General features: G+C 43.9%; 1 pseudogene; it reads right to left on the bottom strand.

Annotated features, from left to right (window-relative positions):
- LOC136629225 (zinc finger protein 585A-like) overlaps window positions 1-22,830 on the bottom strand; it is a 130,965-nt pseudogene extending 108,135 nt beyond the window's left edge.
- Between the last annotated feature and the right edge of the window lie 284 nt (window positions 22,831-23,114).

The following is a 23,114-nucleotide window of genomic DNA, read 5'->3' as shown; positions in this document are numbered from 1 at the left end:
AGCCATTCTATCTGCAGCTGTCCTTTCTGCTCTACTCAAGAAGGGAGACTCCCTCTCCACATGTAAATGTGCAATTTTGCTCTTACACAAAAAGCTTTGGTGAAGTATGAGGGAAACTTGTCTTGGCTAACCCTTGGGCTGTTCTCTGGATCACCGCAGTCACCATGAATTCGCTTTTCATGCCTATTTAGGGTTTCTACTTTGCTTCAGCAACCACTATAGCAAGACCAAAATTGCACTACATAACATACACCAGATTCTAGATAATGGTTCCACTATGTCTTCCCTCCTACTCTAAATGCAAATTGCGTAATCTACCCAACCATTCATCACCAGTGGTGTTTCAACAGCAGCATCCTATGGGCAGATAAGGAAATGATCGCGTCACCCCCCCATGTCAGCTAAGGGCAGAGAAATAGCATCACTCAATAACTTCTTCGGGGCAGTGTTAGATCATCATCACCACATGGCTCATTTTTAAGGAGGGTTTCCAACTTGCAACTTACAGGCACAGTCCAGCCTTTTGGAGCAGAACCGTAGGAGAATTATGTGATCTTCATCTTCTAAATCTAGCTTGTTTTTGGATGTCATTCCACCACACACACACTTTTAATATTGCTTGTATATTAAATGGTACCAGCCAAGTATAATGTGTCCATCTAAAAACAAGCCCTCATGTGGACGTTTCCTAAGATGATATTAATCTTTCCTGCCTGCAGTGAGATTTGTCAAATGATAATGATGATCCAGCATCCAGGTCTCTTCCTTCCAGTCCCTGGAGAGAAGCATTCCTGACACTCATAGAACCAACCTTCCATCCTCCAAGGAATCTTCTGTTATCCGGGTCTATGTCTCCACAATCTGGATTCTAGGAGTCTAATAGGAGCTAATGGTCCCTTAGTTTTAAAATTGGGGAGATACTCTTCTCTCAACAGTACTGACAGCAATCTGTGACTCTTCTCTGCTGTGTTTAGTGGTTACTACTCACATGGGTGGTTACCTGTAGGAATCTCCTCTTTACACCGCTGATCGCCCCTCACATTTGTCTCTGTAGTATTAATATTGGTCAGATCTTCATCCTGATACAAAAGCTGTGAGACAAATATTGTAAAAGTCAGCAGACAGTTGGAGAAATCATGTGGAAGGTTTTATAAGACCCGAAAAGTTCATTAATTATCATTAAGACATCTAATAAGATTGAAGACAAGAACTTCACAGCCTCCTACAGATCAGCGGGACATTTCTATCTACCTGATGGTCCTGTGGAAGAAGAGGACGGGGACATCTCTCTGGTGGGCTTCTCTTACAGAATGCAACTGGAGGAAACAGACAGACAGACACTGAAGTCATTCTTTACATATAGATAATAAAGTCCCTGTGTATTTCGTCCTGTCTATTACCTGGTGATGGGAGCGGCTGGCAGGTCTCCATCATGACGTCCTCGTACAGAACCTTGTGTCCTTCTAAATACTCCCACTCCTCCATGGAGAAATAGACAGCGACATCCTGACACCTTATAGGAACCTGACAACACAATATACAGTCATCACCCAGAAGCCTCCAGTGCTGTTACTGTATAATGTCCCAGCATTCCCTGCAGCATCACCTCTCCAGTCAGCAGCTCAATCATCTTGTTCGTGAGTTCTAGAATCTTCTGTATATTGATGTCCTCATGTATCAGGGGGTGAGGTAGGGGCCCCGTGATTGGGCTCAGGGGTCTTCCCCATTCATCACACACAGGGGCCCAACAGACATCACTAGAGGTCTTCTTCAATACTGTGTAATCCTGTGTGTAGGGAGAGATTAATAAATATAACTACAGACTTTTCCAGAATCCAGCATCTCTCGAGTTATATCATCTGTTTACCATAGATAAGAATTATGTAATGTGACAACATCCAAATCTTTCCACTCTCTAGTCATTTCCTCTATTATTACCATGGATAAGAATAACGTTATATGACATAATCAAAATCTCTCTCTCTAGTGACATCATCTGTTATTACCATAGATAAGAATGATATCATGTTACATCATCAGAATCTCTCACCTCTCCGGTAAGCTGGAAGAGTATCTCTAGGGTGAGATTTAATATACTCTCCGCCATTTTGTCTTTGTTTTTCTCCATCCTTGATGGGTCAATCAGGATAATTCTTTTATAGAAAAAAATAACAGAGGTTCCTGTATTTTAGGAGATGGAAAATGTAAAATCTACAAAATATCCAATAAAAAAATAACTTTTACTTGAGAAAATAAGGTGAAACAATTGAGTAGATATTAATATAGAGACAGCACATCCACCGTGTAATCACCTCTTTGTTTCACCTTTACAACCAGGTCCAGATTATCATTAGAACAATTGGAGCACTGGTTTATGTCCCCATGATCTCGGCTTTTTTGGGCGAGTCTCCAACTACCGACTCTCTGGCGGACTGAGGAAGGCCCCTAACATTGGTTCCCACCAGTTTGCCAGTCAGTGAGAAGCTGTTAAGCCCTTTTCTATCTGTTGGTAAACACCCAATGCCACCACCAAAATCTACATATTCATGTTTCATTCCCCAAACCTCTGGGTATGTGTACACGCTGATACACATGACCAGTGCCGGACACTCTTGGATCTCAGACTCTGGGACCAGGAATTGGCCACAGCAGTCATATGGAGAGCATGTACCTGCAATACCTGAAAAGAAGAAGAGCAGTACATAATGGATTCAGGAGCAAAGAATGAAATTTCTTTTCCCACCAGCAAAATATAGTCCATAAAAAGGGCTTTATTATTTACAGCGGTAGAAAAGGCAGCATTATTAATTATGGTGCCAATAAAGGTGTTATCACCTAGTGGCGAAGAAAGGATAGGATTACTAACTATGAAGGCAGAGTGGGGCACTATGAGTTATGTGGGCAATAAAGGCAGCATTATTAATTGTAAGAGCAGAAAAGGGAGAATTATTGCTGATGGGCCTTAAGTGTATTATTACTGATGGGGGCATAAATCAGGACACCATTACAGTGTGGAGTACAATAAAACAACACTAACTATGTAGCACCTAACTATTGTCTGGGGCACTATGGATTATATAAAGATGTGGAAAATGTAGGGAGAGGGGGGGGGGGTATGAAAAAGCAAGGTGCTAAACATATCTGTGTGTCAAATTCTGCAGAGAAGTTTTGGCTGGAAGAAGTCATCATGACAGTCTGAGCCTGGATAGAGGAGAAAAGGCTAAAATAATTACACCAATCAGAGATAACACCAACTGTAATAATTGGAGGAACATCACTGCAATCACTATCACTGTGTAGAGCTTGTAGCTATTATTTAAAGACATATTCATACTGTGAGGGGTTCTCTGCGTGGCACTATAACAAAGGGTGTGGCCAAAACAATTTGCCATGTCATGCTATGCATGCTGCAAGGTTTCTCCTCTATTCCCTTTGAGGGTAAAACGAAGGCATGGCTCAATAATTGTCTTGATGGGAATCATAACTGAACTGCTCGTTAGTGTCGGCAGTCATTAGCTCGCCCGACTTGCAGTGTTTCTGTATAACAGAACCTTCCCAACAAATCCATTTTGATTTGCTTGAGAAATGTTGTTGTTGAACTGAATGTTCTGAGGATGAAATAAAGATGTCGTCACGCAGTGGATGCGCTTCTCCTCACTCTTTGGGCTACGAGGAGATATTGGGGTGTAGATGTTGGGTTCTCTATTTTTATATGCTCTGGACCATGGTAGCTGGCACAAGGTCAGTGGGCCCATAGAAGTCTATAGACATGCCGAGCCTGCGCAGTAAGAGCGCATCTCAGGGAAGACATTTCACTGCACACACTCAGCTTCATATTATATTATATGGGCTCCACTGATGACAATGAAACCCATAGACATTTATGGAAGGTGCCGAGCATCTTGGAAGCAAACGGATGATATCTGTTGTACAAGCAAGCACCAAAGTTGAGAAAGCGCCGCTAGGGTGAGAAAAGAGTGCGGCCAACAGTGCAGACTGGAGGGGAGAGCAGCGGGATGAAGATTGCACACACTGGACTCCGGGTTTGGACACACGGACTGCAGGGAATTACTGATCTCAAGAACTCTGCAATATTTCTAAAAGAAGTCAATTAGAAATGTATTCATTTTTTAAGATTAAAGATTTTTTAAGGGCATTTCTGTTTATGGGAAAACCCCCTTAGTAGAGGCGCTCTAGTAGTCTTCTGTGCCTATATCTCATGAAAGCTGAAGACCTGCACTGATCTGCAGGATATACGTGCGGAGCCTCCTGCAGTGAAGGAAGATGTGATTTCTGGGGGAGTTGCTTGCCTGTTCGCACAGATGATTCTAGCCAGCTGCTGCCGGTCGTGATCATTAAGCACCCATGGGTGTCTACTACGCTGTCCACTGTGGGTGGTAATTGGTAATGCCTATTATCACAATTTTCAGTACATACATGGCACTGTGGATTGCGGAATATTAAATACCGGAAAAATTTAGAAATGGAATCTCTCATCCGTCTTGCACTGGCTATCATGCCATGTACAAACTGCGATCATTCATGTTGCCTTGGCATGAGCAGGCTGGCCAATGTTCAACCTCAGAAGATAGCACCCCACAACTTATAGGTGTGAATATTCCCAAGCCGCCCCCCAAGGCAGTGCCACTTCATCATCTATTTATAAACTGCTATCCCAGGACTTTTGGCATGTCAGTGTATATTATATACACATATATTATACTAGCTGATATACCCCACTTTGCCCGAGTTAATCTGGTACAGGTGTTTACCTGTTGTTTGCAATGAAAGTTTTCGTGAAGTCATGGTTACTTCAGAGGAACAGAGGAATAAAATATGTATACACATAGTGGAGCGTTAGATTCTCCTCAGACTGCATGTACCGATGTCCCTCTACAGAATGTGCCACCCCTCCCACTCTCCAATTTTTTACCCTTAAAACTCCCCTTTGCAGGTTGCAGCCCTTTCTTAGCCTTAAAGGCATGCTCCATGGCCGCTTCTCTATGTACTTTATAGCCTTTCAGTATATGCACCTAGACGTTAGTTGTATTCTCCTCAGTAAATACACATAGAGGTCAGGTAGATTCTCCTCAGTATATACACTGTAGGCAGTTAAAGGGTGAAGTTGTGGATGGAGTATATCTCGCTCCCAGGCTCTTAATCTGGACATGGTGGCGATCCAGCCTAGACTTTCAGCCTGGTTCCCAGAGAACTCAGCTGTAGGCACTGACCCCGTTACTGGGGCATAAAAGGACAACAGCTCTGGGGAGTCAGTGTCTGACAGCCTGAGGAGGCAACACCACTTCACAGCAGGACCTGAGCACCCTGCGTGGTGCATCTTTGCACATGTTATGTTGCTTTACCTGAAGTGTACTTGTAAGGAATAAAACTGACGCAAGTTTTATGCCTGTTGGAGTCCAGAGTGTCATTGCAGCCCCCACTCCCTGGAGGACATTGTTACAACACATAGAGGTCAATTAGATTGTTGTGCAAAATTTCATGCTTGTACAACACAGAGAAATTACATTACATAAAGGTGCACTTATTTTTGTAATTAGCATTGAACAACCGAGTTGTGACCCCTTTACTTTTCCTATATACCTACGCTGATAATAAGCACTACCCCAATTTTCGGCGGAGACTTGGAATATAAGCCCTCCCCCACAAATAAGCCCTAGTTAAACTACAGGTAGAAAAAACCATCAATAGCCCTAGCTGGCGGTGTCTGAGTCCCTCGTGCTGACCTCTGGCGCTGCGACAGGCTGCCATGTCCTCTGCGCTGAGATATCACTCTTTTTCTGGTGATAGGGCTTTGAATACCCAGCTCCAGCAAGCGAATGCTGTGATTGGATCACGAGCGCTGCTGTCTCAGCCAATCAGAGATTTTTTGTTACTATTATGGTGTACATAGGACTTTTTGATCAGTTTTTTGCATTAATCATGCAGCATAAATAACACATTTTTTATGCAGGTCGTTATGATTACAACGATATGAAAATTCTTATTTTTTTTTTAGGTTTTTCCACTTTATAAAAACCCTTTCTTTTTAAAAAAAAATATTTGTATTTCTAAATTACTGCATTCAAAGTTCTATGACCGTTTTATTTTTCCATGGACAAAGCTCTGTGAGGTCTTGTTTTTTGCGTAACGAGCTCTAGTTTTTATGCGTATCATTTTGGGATACATGCAACTTTTTAAATCACTTTTATTGCTTTTTTTTGGTAGGCAAAATGAAAAAAACGATTAAGCATTTTGCCACGTTTTTTTAGGGGTTCTTTTTACGCTTTTTGCAGTGCGGGTTAGAAACTGTGTTCAATTTGTTGTGCGAGTCATTACGGATACGAAGATATATGGGATTTTAATTAAAAAAAATAATTAAAATAATACTAATAGGGGGAAAAGCACAAGAAAGGGGTTTTTAATCTTTTTTTTCTTTTGACACAGTTTTTAGCTTTTTCTTTTTTTTTTAACACTATTTGTGTCCCTGTGGGGACTTGCACCATAGCTCCTATGATCGCTATGATAAAGCTTGTTATAAGGATCATAGGCATTGGCAATGCAGGACGCCTGTAGGTGCTGTTCTGTTGCCATGGTAACCTGTCAGGCTCTCCGCGATTACATGGTGAGAATCCAGTGACGTCACAGAGGGAGTGCGCTACCTCTGTGGGTCCTTTACATGCCGTGACCTACATAGATCGTGGTGTGTAAAAGGTTAACAGTGGAGGTCGCTGTCCCAATGCACCCCCGCTGTTGCAGTAGGAGGCTGGCTATTGGTGATACCGTGTTTCCCCGATAGTAAGACACCCCCGATTGTAAGACGTATGGGGGGTGTCAGGGGGGTCGGCCAATGTAAGCCGTACCCCGAAAGTAAGACATACCGTGGAGTGGAGAAAAAAAAAAATCATTACTCACCTCCCCCGGCGTTCTGTCGCGCTCCGGCAGGATGTCGCTCGCTCCTCGTCCCCGGCGCAGCATTGCTTTCTGAATGCGGGGCTTGAAATCCCCGCCTCCAGAAAGCTAATACACACGCCGTCAGCCAGTTACAGCCATTCAATGACAGCATTGAATGGCTGTGATTGGCTGAAGGCACACGTGGCTTCAGCCAATCACACTATTCAATGACATCATTGAATGGCTGTGATTGGCTGAAGGCGCACGTGGCTTCAGCCAATCACAGCCATTCAATGATGTCATTGAATAGTGTGATTGGCTGAAGCCACGTGCGCCTTCAGCCAATCACAGCCATTCAATGCTGTCATTGAATGGCTGTAACTGGCTGACGGCGTGTGTATTAGCTTTCTGGAGGCGGGGATTTCAAGCCCCGCATTCAGAAAGCAATGCTGCGCCGGGGACGAGGAGCGAGCGACATCCTGCCGGAGCGCGACAGAACGCCGGGGGAGGTGAGTAATGATTTTTTTTTATTATAAGACATACCCCGAAAGTAAGACATAGTGGGGCTTTTGGGGATAAAAAGAAAGTAAGACACTGTCTTACTTTCGGGGAAACACAGTAGCTGTCTTCTGCTGCCAGATAGAGCGGGATCTCTTCTGATCTCTACGTCTTGTTGCGCTAAGTACCTCCCTGCCAGGACACACAGTTACGCCCTGTGGCATTAAAGGGTTAAAGAACAGGACTCTATCAAAGTCTGATCTTTACAACACATTTGTGGAAGTGTATCATGGCACAAACAAAAAAAGATTTCTGAGGACCTCAGAAGAAAAGATGTTGATGCTCATTAGGCTACAAAAACCATTTCCTAAGAGTTTGGACTCCACCAATCCACAGTCACACAGGAGTAGTTGACCTAACAAGGATCACACAAAGAACAAGGCAAATAAATAATAGTCCGTGAGGTAGCAAAGGAACCCAAGGTAACCTCTAAGAAACTAAAGGCCTTTCTCACATTAGCTAATGTTCATGAGTCCACCAATAGGAGGACCCTGAACAACAATGGTGTGCTTAGCAGGACTGCAAGGAGGAAGCTGCTGCTCTCCAAAAAGAACATTGCTGCCCATCTACTGTTTTTAAAGATGACCTGGTCAAGCTAAAAGGAGCTTTTTGGCTTAAATAAGAAGAGCTATGTTTGTTAAAAGAAAAACACTGCATTACTGATGTGCAGAACTAATCAGCAATTACCGGAAACATTCAGAAGCAGTTATAGCTGCACTAGGGGGTCACACAAGATACTGAAAGCAAAGGGTCACATACTTTCTCCGCTTGCAGATATGTGATAATGGATCATTTTCCTCGATAAATAAATGACCAAGTCTAATATTTTTGACTCATTTGATTTGATTCTCTTTATCCACTCTTAGAACTTGTGTGAAGATCTGATGGAGTTTTGGGTCAAGTATTCTAAACAGAAATATGAAAAATTCTGAAGGGTCCTTTGTGGCTGTTCTAGGATCTATTCATTTCTAGTATTCTGATGTTTGGTTCTCTTCAACTTCCGGCTTTGCTGGGAGTGGTTTTAATGAGACTTGCTGGGTAATTTAGGAGGACTATTTAACCTGGCCTTGTGCTCAGCTCATTGCTGTTTAATTCAGTCTTCCTCTGACTGTGATAGAAGTTAGAGATTGGTAATGGATTTCCTACTTTACTGAATCTTCTCAAAGCTAATTGCTGAGATTATTATTGTTGATATCTTGTTCTCTGTGGTTCTCTCCTCTCCCCTGTAGGGTCTGCCAGTGGTCTAAGTATATTATCAGGTTTGCCCTCGTTAGGGCGGGTTATCTGCATATAGGGAGGCCTCTTTCCTGGGTAAGGGGTTTATAGGTACAGTGTTTCCCAGGTGTGTTTTCTTTATGGTTCGCAACTGTTTTGTATGCACTTGCGGTTTGTTTCTTCACAACCCATGAGTCTTTTAGGTTTTCAGATCCAACAATGTTCAGATTAAATGTGACATATTAAACAGCCTACACTTAATCAATGGGATTTCTTCACTTATATCTGGTATGGATTTCTATGCTGAACTATGATGTTGGGCAACAGAAACTTAGTGAAATGACCCTGCTTTACGAAGCCAGTTTTATTGTGGTCTGGCTAATAAATTTAAAGATTGATTGGTTGCCTATTCTGTGCAGTCTTAATGATCAGATTTTGTAAACAATTTAGAGAAAGGCATAATGAGCTTTCCTCTACTTTACCTTTCATGCCTACTAATGGGAAGCAACCTATGCAACTGGGTTCATTAGTTGGCAATGTCAGGTGGGGGAAGAAAGTTTAGTTTAGAGGACGGTGCTTTTTCTACAATTGTAATGGACATTTTGTTCAAAATTGTCCTTGTCATAGGTCTCGAGCCAGAGGAACTAGATGGCCTTGAGGTTAGGAGGGGATAGTGGTCCAAACACAGTTTTTTTAGTTTGTGGAGTTGGTGTCAACGAAATCCATCATGAAATGGTTAGACACTTAGGATTAGTAGGAAAACTACTGGATTTACAGATTACGCTGTCCGACATCGACACCTCTCAGTTATCACGGAAGTGTTTGAAGTTCTGTGTTCAGGATGTCTATTTAAAGAATGCATTATTCCATACTGAAACTATCACTCTATATTGTGGAATCTCTACCAACGCAGGTAGTCTTCGGTTTGCCTTGGTTGCAGCTCCATAATCCTATGGTGGATTGGGAAAAGGGAGACATGTGTAAATTACCTAAACATATTGCTATTCTCTGATGTCTTTGCTCAGGAGGAGGCAGACAAATTACCACCTCACAGAGAAGGGGATTGCTCTATTGAACTCATCCTAGACTGAAAGCTGCCGAAAAGCTGTATGTACAACCTAACTGCTCCTGAGAGACAGGCTCTGAAGATTTATATCTGGACAGTTTGAAAAATGGGCACATACGTCACTCTAATTCTCCACTGGCCGATAGACGTTTGTGGCCCTGTCTTGATTTACGAGCAGGGAAAGATGAGCAGGGAAAGACAGGAGACTGTGAATTATAATCAGCTCAGGTCCACAGTCAAGACAGAAATAAAAGCCCTTTCTAATTGCTAAGCAGATGCAATAGGTAGCAGAACACTCCCATAGACACTTCCATCAGTGCTAGAGAAAGCTGAGAGAAAAATCCAAAATAGTGGTAGCATAGACCAGGCCTCCGTGAAGGAAAACCAAACTCTGCTGCTACAAAAATAGTGTATATGCGTGATAGACTACGTACAGGAAGGCTTTTCTGTAGGAACAGAGCTTTTATCGCTGTAGGGACATCTGTCAACTGATAATTTTCCCTGTGGAATTGGAGGAGAAAAGAGAAAAGCTGCCGATTCTCTCTCTCTCGTTCAAGTAACGAGCCCTATTGAGTACGCTAATACTCGAACGAGCATCAAGCTCGGCGGAGTATGTTCGCTCAACTCTACTTGTAACCTTTGTAATAGTAACCTTTATATGTTGACGGCCTCTTTCTTTATGTATAAAAACTGTCAATGTCTTCAATTAAACAGAATTTTCCGTGAGTTCTCATGAGATGGGTCTTGATATAACATAGAGTACTTTTGTGTTACTCATAGATATTGCTGGCAATAGTCTCATCATGGGCTTCCATATCTACCAATATAGCACCTGACAATGAGGTCATTAGATCGGTATCGGTGTGATCCAATAACACTATCAACTGTTGGGTCAATTGGAAGTTTATGTCGCCCTCTACTACAATTATACTCTCTGAAAAGTCTGATAGGAAGAGGAGGAGAGAACTTCCCACCTGCACAAGCCCTCGAATGGGGAGATACCAGTTTACCAAGATGAAAACTTTACTCTGGACCCTGAACTTGAGAAAGACATACCTGCCCTCAGGATCGATGCAAGTGTCCAAGACCTTGTGCAGTGGCAATTTATGAATAGCAACCGACGCACCTTTGGCCTTTGTAATCGAGTTTGTGCTATGGAAACAGGTTGTGCAGTATCTGTCATTGATGGTAAGGATGTGCCCAGAACGGAAGCAAGTCTCCTGCAAAAACACAATATGGGATCTTTGTTTATGAAGCTGATAAAGTATTGGAGACATATTTTGTGGGGAATTCAAGCCTGTCACGTTAAGGGAGCAAAAGTTGAGCGGGACCATGAATGTGGACCGTACAGGCTATGACTCTCACCTCCTCCCCACCCTTCTCCAAGTAGCGTTAGATGTGTGAAAGAAAGAGAGAAGTAGGGAGAAAATAAGAGGGGAGAGAGGAGAAAAAAAATGGGGGGAAAAAAGGGGGGAAAGTGGAAAAAATTAGTTTACAAGGAAGAAGGAGAGGGATAAAAGAGATGATAACAATAAAAGTAAGAAGAAAATCCTGAGACACAGACCAGGTTTGGTTAGAAAATTAAATGGAACAAACAAAGTCTACTACTCTAGTTAGCAGAACAGGCTTCCAGAGTGGGGAACGAGCTTTCTACAGAGGAAGCTCTCCCCATCCTGGGACCTGCCACCGACTATCAGTAGGAGAATCCCACTACTAACATTGAAAATATTTAAGCAAGATAATAACCACCCCCAGGCAATGCAGTGAGTTCAGTATGTCATGGAGGGAGGTCGATCACATCATTGAAGACTCAAAGCAGATGGAGAACTAAAGTGAGAATGCTCGTCATCAGGCAGATAAGAGCTCAAAGCTTCAGGAGACCTCCAGGCCCTGTGATTACATTCTTGTCTGGGGTGAGGAGGAGATTGCTCCCCAGGAAGGAACAGTATTAAGCTCAGCCAGTCCTGGATGGTGAGATCGAAAATCCTGGAAGGTCAGCTGGAGATCGAAGTATGTAGACTCTACTGTCATGTCGCACTTGCAAATGAAAAGGGAATCCCAAAGTATAGTTAAGCTTGTGATTTCTTGAGCAGGATCCATATAGGCCCACCTCTGAACAACGCCATCACCCTATCTCTACGTTTTCGGTAGATGGCTTCTTTCTGTAGACAATGGTGTACTTTACAGACTACATCCCGGGGACAGTCATGATCCATTTGTTTTCGGCCTCAAGGTCTTGTGAATTCTGTCCAACTCTAGGGGTGTATCTAGGGGGACTCCCAAAACATTATTAAAGATGGCTTTTATTGTGCTTGGTAAGTCCCTGGGCTTGTTCAACTCCGCTAGCCCTCTTGACTGAAGCTTATTATGTCATCCTCTGTTCTCAGCAGCATCCAGCATATCCCAGAGGTAGCAGACTTGGATTAAGTGAGCATCTAAGGTTGACTGAATAGCTTTGACCCTATTGTTGTAGCTTTGGATCTCGGATTCCACGGTTTGCACTCTACATTCTACATGTTTAAATTCTGATCAAAGAGAAGACCGATATGCAGACTCTAGGCAAACGATATAGGCTTCCACATCCTCTTTAGTAGGTATCGCAATAATGCGGGAATGTAAGTCTCTAAGTTCCTTTACTATCTTCAACAGGTGAAGAAAAGATAGGTGCAGAGAAGTGGGCAGAGTAACCTGTGGCTGAAGTCACTGAGGCAATATTGGTCTGTGATAGAGATGAGCAAGTATACTTGCTAAGGCACATTACTCGAGCGAGTAGTGCCTTAGCAGAGTATCTCCCTGCTCGTCTCTAAAGATTCGGGGGCTGGCGCGGGTGACAGGTGAGTTGTGGGGGGAAGAGAGGGAGAGAGAGATCTCCCCTCCGTTCCTCCCCGCTCTCCCCCGCCGCTCCCCGCCCCCCGCTGCCCCCCGAATCTTTAGAGACAAGTGGGGAGATACTCGGCTAAGGCACTACTCGCTCATCTCTAGTCTGTGATATGACAGTCCCAAAAGATGTAGTAGGCAGAGGAGTGTTAGTAGGCATGGCTGTAAAAAATGTGGTGGTATTAGTGGTTGGGGCTCAAACATACCGTGAGGAGGTGTGCGTTAAGAAAATTGTAGATCAATGTATCAGTTAATTGTTCTTTTATTGCATTGTAGACTAGAAAGATATAGCATGATGCTAGTATAAGTAGTGAAGGGGTTAAACGAAAGCTTTCTATAGCCTTGCATGGTACTGGGACAGACAGAGAGGAGATAAGACAGTCTCTCAGACCCCCCTTGCATTCGTTTTCACTGAATTCATAAAGGTTTCATTGTATGTTATAGTTACACCTTAAAAGGTGTAACTTATGTTAATCATTTTAGTTTCAGCCTATCATGTATTATTATTAATCTTGGAGGTATGTACTTTTTCTGTGATGTCATTTATGGTAGAAAAACCATATGTACCTTAGAATAAATTAGAAATCATCTGATACCGCACAGGCTAGTGTGATTTGTATTTCTCCTGGATCCAGACTTCTGCACGAGATCTGGGATTATCTTCTCCTTGATAAACACATAAATTCTCCTTAGAGTGTACTATAGGAACAGGCCTCAATTCCATGAGTGGGGGCCGTACGGGTTCCAGGGCGCTCCTCCACAGGATCCTATGGCACAGCCTTGGGGCTGTGGATGCCATCAGTGCTAAGAGTCTCTGCCCTTCCAAGCGCATCGGCAAGATGGCAGTGTCCATATCCAAACCCCGAAGTGGGGAAGGTGACGGCCATGTGGGCACTCCACATACCGAAGCAGTGCTGGATCTTCCCAGAAAAATGGGAAGTATGGAGGTGGAGAGCAGTTGAGCGCTGCAGATGGACCTGCACCATGCCTGAAACTTTGGCTGTGGTGGCAGTATGCCCAGGAGCGACTGAAGGAATCTGGTGCCCCCAGCAGATGACTGTGCCCCTCTGGCAATCAGGGGAGACCCTCTGAAGTCAGCAGGTGAGGTTCTGTGTTGTGCTGGCAGGGACTGCTGGAGGGGAGAAGGGGGGAAGCTGTGCTGCGCCGTGGTGACGGCCTGCTTGCTACGGCGAACAGCAGCATTTTCCTCCACTTCTATCATAAAATGTTGGATGTCTCCATCAGATTTAGGGATTTTCTGGGTCCCTGTCTTTCTTTTGGTTGTCCATCTGACAATTTTAAGTGCCTGGGGTGCAGATAGTGGTTTGGTCTCCAGACTGGTACGGTAGCTCAGAAAAAAACATCTCCTTATCTCTCCATAACAATCCACGCCCATCTCCACACTATGTACACTTTTTAATCATACCGCCACACACTTTTATATAATATATGTATCTATTAGTATACACTGAGCAACCAGCTATACTCAAGAAGCATTGTATTGCTTAAAACGCATTGTCTTCTAAGCTGGTTTTATCAAATACTGAGATTTTTAAGACAAAGGCCTGTGTATGTGCAGGTCCTTTTTTTAGGATTGTGCCTTATTCCCAGTTTTTGTACTTTGATCACTTCAGGCACTATATGTCAACCAACAACTTGTATGGATTCTGGGTTGGCTGCTTTCCATGCATCTATTTCTTTTGCTACTTCACCATCGGGATACCTAATTAGGACATGCACCCTTTCGTCACCACTACACTTGACCACCACTGGGGTAGCTCCACTACTTTTTCCATGCCATATCTACTTTTTCTATGCCATATCTAGGTTGTCGTAGAAATCACATGGGATGCAAAGAACAACTCAGTTATTCTACGGCAATCACACAAACCACACGGCCTATACCAAGACTACAATACGCTTTGGATGGCATCCCTCATACTTGGTGGCTACATGCACTACATAGTCACACAATACATCCAACTATCATCTGATTCTATGAAAACACTAGTCGGTAGCGGAGAACAAGACAACATCTCACACGTCCTCACCAAATACACATTAGGCGGGGAATCTTCCAAGGAGACTCCTTGAGGCCGCGGTGGTTCTGTTCAGCCTTAAAGCCGTAATCCAACATATTAAACAAGAGAAATTCCGGATACAATATGAAGCACAGCAAAACCTCACAGTTCACATGATCACACCTCATGTACATGGACGGCATAAAACTTTACACTTCCACACAAGCACAACTAAATCACCATTAACCTCTTAATGACACGGACCCCTTTTTTTCATTTTCGCTTTTTCCTGACCCCTTTAAAAAAATCATAACTCCTTTATTTATCCATCGAAGTTGCTGCATGCGGATTTGTTTTTTGCAGGATGAGTTGTATTCTTTAATGCTGCTATTTAAAGTACCATATAATGTAGTGAAAAACATTTAAAAAATTATTAGTGGAGTAAAATGAATAAAAAATGACATTCCACCATCTTTTGGTGCGTCTTGTTTCTACGGCGCACAAACTGCAACAAAAATGACCTGATAACTTTATTCTATGGGTCAGTACGATTACTACGATAGCAAACGTGTATAGGCTTTTTTTTACTGTACTACTCTTTTTTTTTCTTCAGACATTTAATTTCTTTTTTCAATTATTTTTTGCCGCCATCTTCTGTGCGCAATAACTTTTTTATTTTTATGTCGACGTAGTTGAGTGAGGGCTCATTTTTTGCAGGATGTCCTGTAGTTTACGTTACTGCCAATTCGGAATACATACAGCTTTTTCATTGCTTTTCATTGCATTTTCTCTGGGAGACAGGGTGACTGAAAAAGTGTATTTCTGGCATTCTTTATCTTTTTTTTCAGACGACGTTCACCGTGCGGGGTAAATAATGAACTACTTTGATAGATCGGAAATTTACAACTGCGGCTATATCAGATGGGGGGGTGATTTAAATTTTTATCCCTTTTTTTATAAGTAATAAAAACTTTATTGCTCTTATTTTAACTTTTTTTTTATGCCCCCCTGGGGGACCACAACATACGGTGCTTTGATTGCTCCTGCAGTATGAGGTAAGGCTATAGCCTTACGTCATACTGCGATTTGACAGGCAGTTTATCAAGCCACCCCACAGGGACGGTTAATAGGCGGTCTGTTAAGGCAGCCCTGGGGCCTTTCAGAAGGCCCCGGCTGCCATGACACTTGTATAGCTACCTGCGATCTCACAAGGGGGGCGTACGGGACCCCCGAACATCGGGGGATTTAAATGCTACTGTCAGAATTGACAGCGGCATTTAAAGGGTTAATAGCCGCAGTCAGCTGTGCAGCCGATTGCAGCTATTGCCCGCAGGTGTCAGCTGTAATAAACAGCTGATGCCCGTGCTGTTTGAAGAGGGCTCACCCCGCGATCTCTCTTCATACATACCCCGATGATCCAGAACATAAATGTATGTACTGGCGCGGGAAGGTGTTAAATATTATGCATTTCCCAATGACATACACATGGAGTTGGGCGTGACAAATGTAACACACTAAATGGAGACATTACTGAATCCATGGAAGATGGGAGATCTACAAGTATTTAGGTTTCCAGCGGGCCAAACGTACAGAACGTGCGGAAATAAAACCAATATCTAAAGCGTACAACAACAGAATAAACTCCATTGTAAGAACACCGAAACACCAAACACACAATCTAAACTACAGGTACAGATGCCATCGTGGCGCACACTTACTGCTTTGGAGTTGTTCCCCCGGACACAAAGAACAGCACTGACTAAGCCTAAACCACCACCAAAGTCTGCAACAACATCCTGTAATCCAGACATTACAGAACCCAGACGTTACCCAACACGCCACTAATTACAGTCCCATAATCCAGACATTATAGAACCCACCACTAATTACAGTCCTGTAATCCAGACGTTACACAACACGCCACTAATTAGAGTCCTGTAATCCAGACGTTACACAACACGCCACTAATTACAGTCCTGTAATCCAGATGTTACACAACACGCCACTAATTACAGTCCTGTAATCAAGACGTTACACAACACACCACTAATTACAGTCCCATTATCCAGACGTTACACAACCCGCCACTAATTACAGTCCTGTAATCCAGACGTTACACAACACGCCACTAATTACAGTCCTGTAATCCAGACATTACACAACCCACCACTAATTACAGTCCTGTAATCCAGACGTTACACAACCCACCACTAATTACAGTCCTGTAATCCAGACGTTACACAACACGCCACTAATTACAGTCCTGTAATCCAGATGTTACACAACACGCCACTAATTACAGTCCTGTAATCAAGACGTTACACAACACACCACTAATTACAGTCCCATTATCCAGACGTTACACAACCCGCCACTAATTACAGTCCTGTAATCCAGACGTTACACAACACGCCACTAATTACAGTCCTGTAATCCAGACATTACACAACCCACCACTAATTACAGTCCTGTAATCCAGACGTTACACAACCCACCACTAATTACAGTCCTGTAATCCAGATGTTACACAACACGCCACTAATTACAGTCTTGTTATCCAAATGTTACACAACACGCCACTAATTACAGTCCGGTAATCCAGACATTACAGAACCCACCACTAATTACAGTCCTGTAATCCAGACATTACACAACCCGCCACTAATTACAGTCCTGTAATCCAGATGTTACACAACACGCCACTAATTACAGACCTGTAATCCAGATGTTACCCAACACGCCACTAATTACAGTCCTGTAATCCAGACATTACACAACCCACCACTAATTACAGTCCTGTAATCCAGACATTACACAACCCACCACTAATTACAGTCCTGTAATCCAGACATTACAGAACCCACCACTGATTATAGTCCTGTAATCCAGATGTTACACAACCCGCCACTAATTACAGTCCTGTAATCCAGACATTACACAACCCACCACTAATTACAGTCCTGTAATCCAGACATTACACAACCCACCACTAATTACAGTCCTGTAATCCAGACATTACACAACACACCACTAATTACAGTCCTGTAATCCAGATGTTAAGGGTTAATCTTGTTTCTGAGTAACATAAGAAGAGGGACTTAGAAGTTCCTCATTTTAGTCCGGGCCTTGCACCAGATAAGTTTCCTTACTGACAGTTTGTGGCTGGGCTTACTGACTGTTTGTGGCCGGATGCACCGGAACGCAGCAGATGTGCTTTTTCAAGATAAGTAGTTTTTGCAAGAATGGAATGTGCTAATATTCTGTTTCTCAAACTAGTCACCTGATTAAGTAATTCTTCAAAGTTGCACCCTGTGCGGGCGACGGCCTATATAAGCTGTGTGCTTCTCCTAATAAAGCAGAACTCATTTGATTCACTAGGCTGTGTGTATAGTGGCTTCTTATGGTTCTCCTCGAGTACCTGCTATAGCTTTCCTTTGAATTTGGACTCAGGCAACATCAGCACTGGTCTCCGTTGAAAGACCCCCCACACAGACGTTACACAACACACTGACATCATTAAGCAATCCTTGGCCAAGAAGGAGCTCAATGGTCGGAATGCCTTTGACCTCAGACGGGATCACATTGACAAAACTGCCTTCACACTGCTGGCGGGCTCGAGGTAACCTCTTCGAAGAAACAGGCATGAATACCTGGCCCATATACGGTGGTCTGAATAAGCCCTAAGGCCGTTTTCAGATGGCTGGACTGGATTCTGCATGCAGAATGCCAGCAGTGGATTCCGGCTGTGAGCCTGGCTGCGTACCAGAATAATTTGTATTGCAGATAATCATGGCAGCTTACCGTTGGCCGTGCGCAGTTCAGTTTTTGCTTGGACGTTTGTATCTCCTGTGCCATCATTAAGCGATAAGCTACGACAATAGGGTCAATGGTGTCCGTCCGTGCGGAGTCCGCAGAAAAATAGAGCATGCTGCAAAATTTCCTGCGTTTACGGTATAATCAATTCATACAAGTGTGAGCGAAAAAGCGAAAGTATACGCAATTGGAATCAGCCAGTGTGAGCCAGCCATAATCAAATAGCAAATCTAATCCACCAGGAACTTGTAGACGAGCACCAACTATCAGACACTCATATCCTACTCTACAAATACACCATCAGAATCCTAGAAAACTGCACACACAAGTTGTACAACGACAGAGCGATAGTCACAGACAGAACAATCCACCACAACAGACATAAGACAAGCACATCACAGACAGCTGCATCCCAAACACTCACAACACAAACAATACATACAGAGCAGGGGCATAACTAAAGGCTCAGGGGCCCTGATGCAAAAGGTGAGCTGGGGCCCCCCTCTATCTGTATCTGTACCCGTACCCATACCTAAACCATGCTGCACAGAGGCATAACTTGAAGCTTCTAGGCCCCAATGCAAAACCTGTAACAGGGCCCCCAACTATAATGCTTTATTCATAGTACTGGGCTCCTTATATGGAGAAGAGAGGCCTTATGGGCCCCCTAAGGCTCCTGGGCCCGGGTGCAACCGCATCCCCTCCACCCCCTATAGTTACGCCCCTGATACAGAGAAAACCGCAAGATCCACTGAGCCGCGCTGAAGGTGAGGCGTCTGCAGAGAAAGGAGAGGGGACTTATTGTGCCCGTAATCCTCCACCAAAAGGAGTGGAGCACACACATACACAAGAATCTAGATACTTCTCATCTAAACAGAAACATATTCATGTACTAAATACACGGCACATCGTCAGGACGCTTCTAGACCTGGACACACTCATTACATCGTTGTATTGCTTCATCGCTCTGCCTTGACCCCATGACTGGATATCAATATTAACCATAACAATAAGCAGCAAAATAATACAGAATAATAAGCGAAAACAAATAGTAAATGATCATTGATAATAATTCTATATATTTATCAAGAGGTCATAATTAGTTCATTAAGTCCATAGGGAAATATTTACATTGTATATCCAGAAACATTCCGTCTGTTTCAATATCTGGAATCTATTTGGAATATGAAATATAATATAAATATATATTTTTGGAATCCAACGCTTCAGATGGTCGCGATTTTTGGGTAATGTTTTTGACGATGCTTAATAGGGGCCTATATCCAGTCATGTGATCAGTAAATGCCCCTTGTATCCCTGTTTCTATAATGCGGCCTGACGAAGGACTCTGTAGTGCCAAGTAATTATCTTTATTACTCTGGATCTACTCTAGTAGCGGCGCGATTCCTCCTTTTTCATCACATATTCATCGCTTCTACGGCGTGTGCAAAGCAGCAAGTAAGACATCATAACTTGATTCCACGGGTCAGTATGATTACGGCGGCACCAGATTTATATTGTTCTACTTTTGCTGTACTGCTTTTAAAAAATAAAATATCTTTGGAAAAAAACAACACTATTTTCTGACGGCCAGAACTTTTTATTTTTCTGGCCTCCTGTAGCTTCAATTAGTATCATTTTGGAGTTCGAGTGGCTTTTTGATCACTATTAGAGATGAGCGAACCTACTCGTTTCGAGTAATTACTCGATTGAGCACCGTGATTTTCGAGTACTTCCGTACTCGGGTGAAAAGATTCGGGGGCGCCGGGGGGCGGGGGGAGGCGTGGCGGAGCGGGGGTAGCAGCGGGGAACAGGGGGAAGCCCTCTCTCCCTCTCCCCCCCACTCCCTGCTGCAACCCCCCACTCCCCGCTGCAACCCCCCACTCACCCACGGCACCCCCCAAATCTTTTCGCCTGCGTATGGAAGTACTCGAAAATCGTGGCGCTCGGGCGAAAAAGGGGCGTGGCCGAGTAGGTTTGCTCATCTCTAATCACTATTAAATAATTTTCTTTTTTTTTTTATGGTGTGACCAACCAAAGATGCGCATTTTTGGCATTTTGCATTATTTTTTCTGACAACGTTCACTATACGAGAAAAATAATTACTTTGTAAGATCGGACTCTGACGGATGCAGCAATGGTAAACATACTTTTATTTATTTACTTTTATGTGGGAAGAGGGCGTTTCTTAACCCTCTGCAATCCAATTTTGGATTAGGGGGTTTCTAGGGGGCTTTATCTTTCTGCCATTATACAATGGCGCCACCTGCTGGCTAGAGCCAGGACTACGATATGGGACATGCTGGAGAGGCCCCCGACAACAGAGTGGCCAGTAATATACAGTAAGAATACTCTACCGGACGTCTTCCGACATCGGAGCTGTACAGCCTTCAATCAGAATGTCTTTAGACGTCAGACAGTGGACTGGAAAGGGTTAAACTATTACTTTCTTTATTTTTTTGCATTTTTTGCAATTATAAAAAAATGTTTTCTTTCCGTATTTTTAGATTTTGTTTTAGCCCCCCGAGGGGATCTTGAACTCGCGATCGTTTGATCACTCATACAGTGTGATGTAATACAGGACTTTGCCCAGCAGTCTACGAGCCGCAGTACCCTGAGGGATGATAAATAATTCAGATCCTCCCATCCAGCGGGAATCCGTACGATTATCGCTCAGTGTAAACGCCGACCGACTGAAAGGCGAAGGATAATTTGTTCGCTTCTCGTTTGTCCGTCAGTCTCTGCGAGGAAATAACTGACTGACGGATCGGCCCATGTAGACAGGCAGTTATAACTTCTGAACGACGGCCTGCTGTGATTGGATCCCGTAGGCTCCGCCTCCTTTCACTAATGATGATTGTTCTGGTGTAAAAGCACAGCAGCGATTATCCCTGGGATGACGTGTCGGGGATCTGCGCCAAAAAGGTCGTCCCGCGTAAAATAGCAGAATTTTCATTAATTAGGGCTAATTCACACGAACTCATTTGCGCTGCGCATTATGTGTACAAAATCTGTGCAAGAAAACGCAGTGAATGGAAACCACTGATTTCAATGCGCTTGTTCACACGAGCATATCTTGTTTCCGCATTTCATTCTCAAAAGTAAATACGCAGCGGGCCCTATTTGTGTGCGAATTGCGCACGAAAATAGTAGTTGTTAAACTAATTAAACTTAATTTGCCATTAAAATCAATGGAAGTGCGCTTGCTTGTTTTTCTTCTGTGCGCAAATTCACAGAGCGAGCGTGCGCAAAATATACAGTAAACTATGCACGCAGGCAAAAGGTCAACGCTGATCGCGCAAATCCGCACATGAATACACTTCCTTCTGTGTGAAGCCCATATTGTCTGTAAATCCTGAATGGGGCCACTAAAGATACAAATCGGCTATAATAAACACATCCTCGTTCGCTGCCGTATAAATTAGTCGCGTCACTGAGGGGCCTTTTACACGGACGACTGTTGGAGCTTCAGTACCGCCATCCGTCGCAGTGATAATCGTGCTTCTCGTAGACGTATCACTCAGTGAGGGGTGGCGGAGCGCTGGGGGTCGTCCCGCCCGCCTCCATTCCCAGTGAACAGGCGTCGCTCATCGCGCACGCGGGACGGTCGGCGGCTGATATTTCTGTCTGTAGAACCTGAATGATGAATTAATCGTTCGCCGTTCTGTCGCTGCCGCCATTTACTCTGAACAGATCCCCGCGATCCAGCGACAGCCTGAATGATAATCGCGCGGTGTAAGAGGGCTCTAAGGGGTTAAAGTTCTGCGCCAAATATATTTATGGGGACAAAAACATCTAAACCTACAAGTAAGAGAAGTGACGTTCCTCTAATATCACCGCAGCGCCCGGCGGATTTACACGGCGGATTATGTGCGCTCAACGAGGACAGAACTGACACGGAAACAGAAGCCGTTATTTATGGCGCGGCGGTTATACGGCGATTTATCTCTTGTAGCGACGCTGCGACAACAACTGCTGCGCGTTCTGTACTTCTGCAGGTCGGTGAGACTCTCCTCCGTTATTTCCGATGTGTCAGTAAAGCCTCGCGCTGTAATCGCATGCCGGCAGGGGGTCACGTGACTGCGATGATGAACCCTGTTGAAACATGATGTTCACTTCTCATTTTCGCACGTATCGCGATGTGAAGCATTACATTCACATAAACAATCACACTCACGTAAAAAAGCAGGTTTAAGAACAGGACGCTGGTCAGAGGTTCTGGGACGGATATAAATCCTGAAGGGGTTAATCCTGCCTTCCTCCAGTGGTACCTGAAGGGGTTAATCCTCACCTACCCAAGTGGTCCTGAAGCAGTTAATCTTTTCCTCCCCCACTAACCTCACATAGGGGGACACAAAGGCCTGCAGAGCCAGACAGCTGAAGGGTGCTTCCAGGACCTGTGATGAGGTCACCGTCATGTGATCAATCACCTGTGTGGGAGGAGTCAAGGATCACATGACCAGGGGCTGGCCAGTGTATGCAGGATACTGATGTTCTGGTTGTGATCCCAACTGAATGAGCTGTGTGTGATGTGTGGGGGATCAGGATGGATGGAGTAGAGCTGTGTGTGATGTGTGGGGATCAGGATGGATGGAGTACAGCTGTGTGTGATGTGTGGGGATCAGGATGGATGGAGTAGAGCTGTGTGTGTGATGTGTGGGGATCAGGATGGA

This window comes from Eleutherodactylus coqui, chromosome 5 (assembly GCF_035609145.1).
Source record: "Eleutherodactylus coqui strain aEleCoq1 chromosome 5, aEleCoq1.hap1, whole genome shotgun sequence".
Classification (NCBI taxonomy): Eukaryota; Metazoa; Chordata; class Amphibia; order Anura; family Eleutherodactylidae; genus Eleutherodactylus; species Eleutherodactylus coqui.
This window is presented reverse-complemented; position numbering and strand designations above follow the sequence as displayed.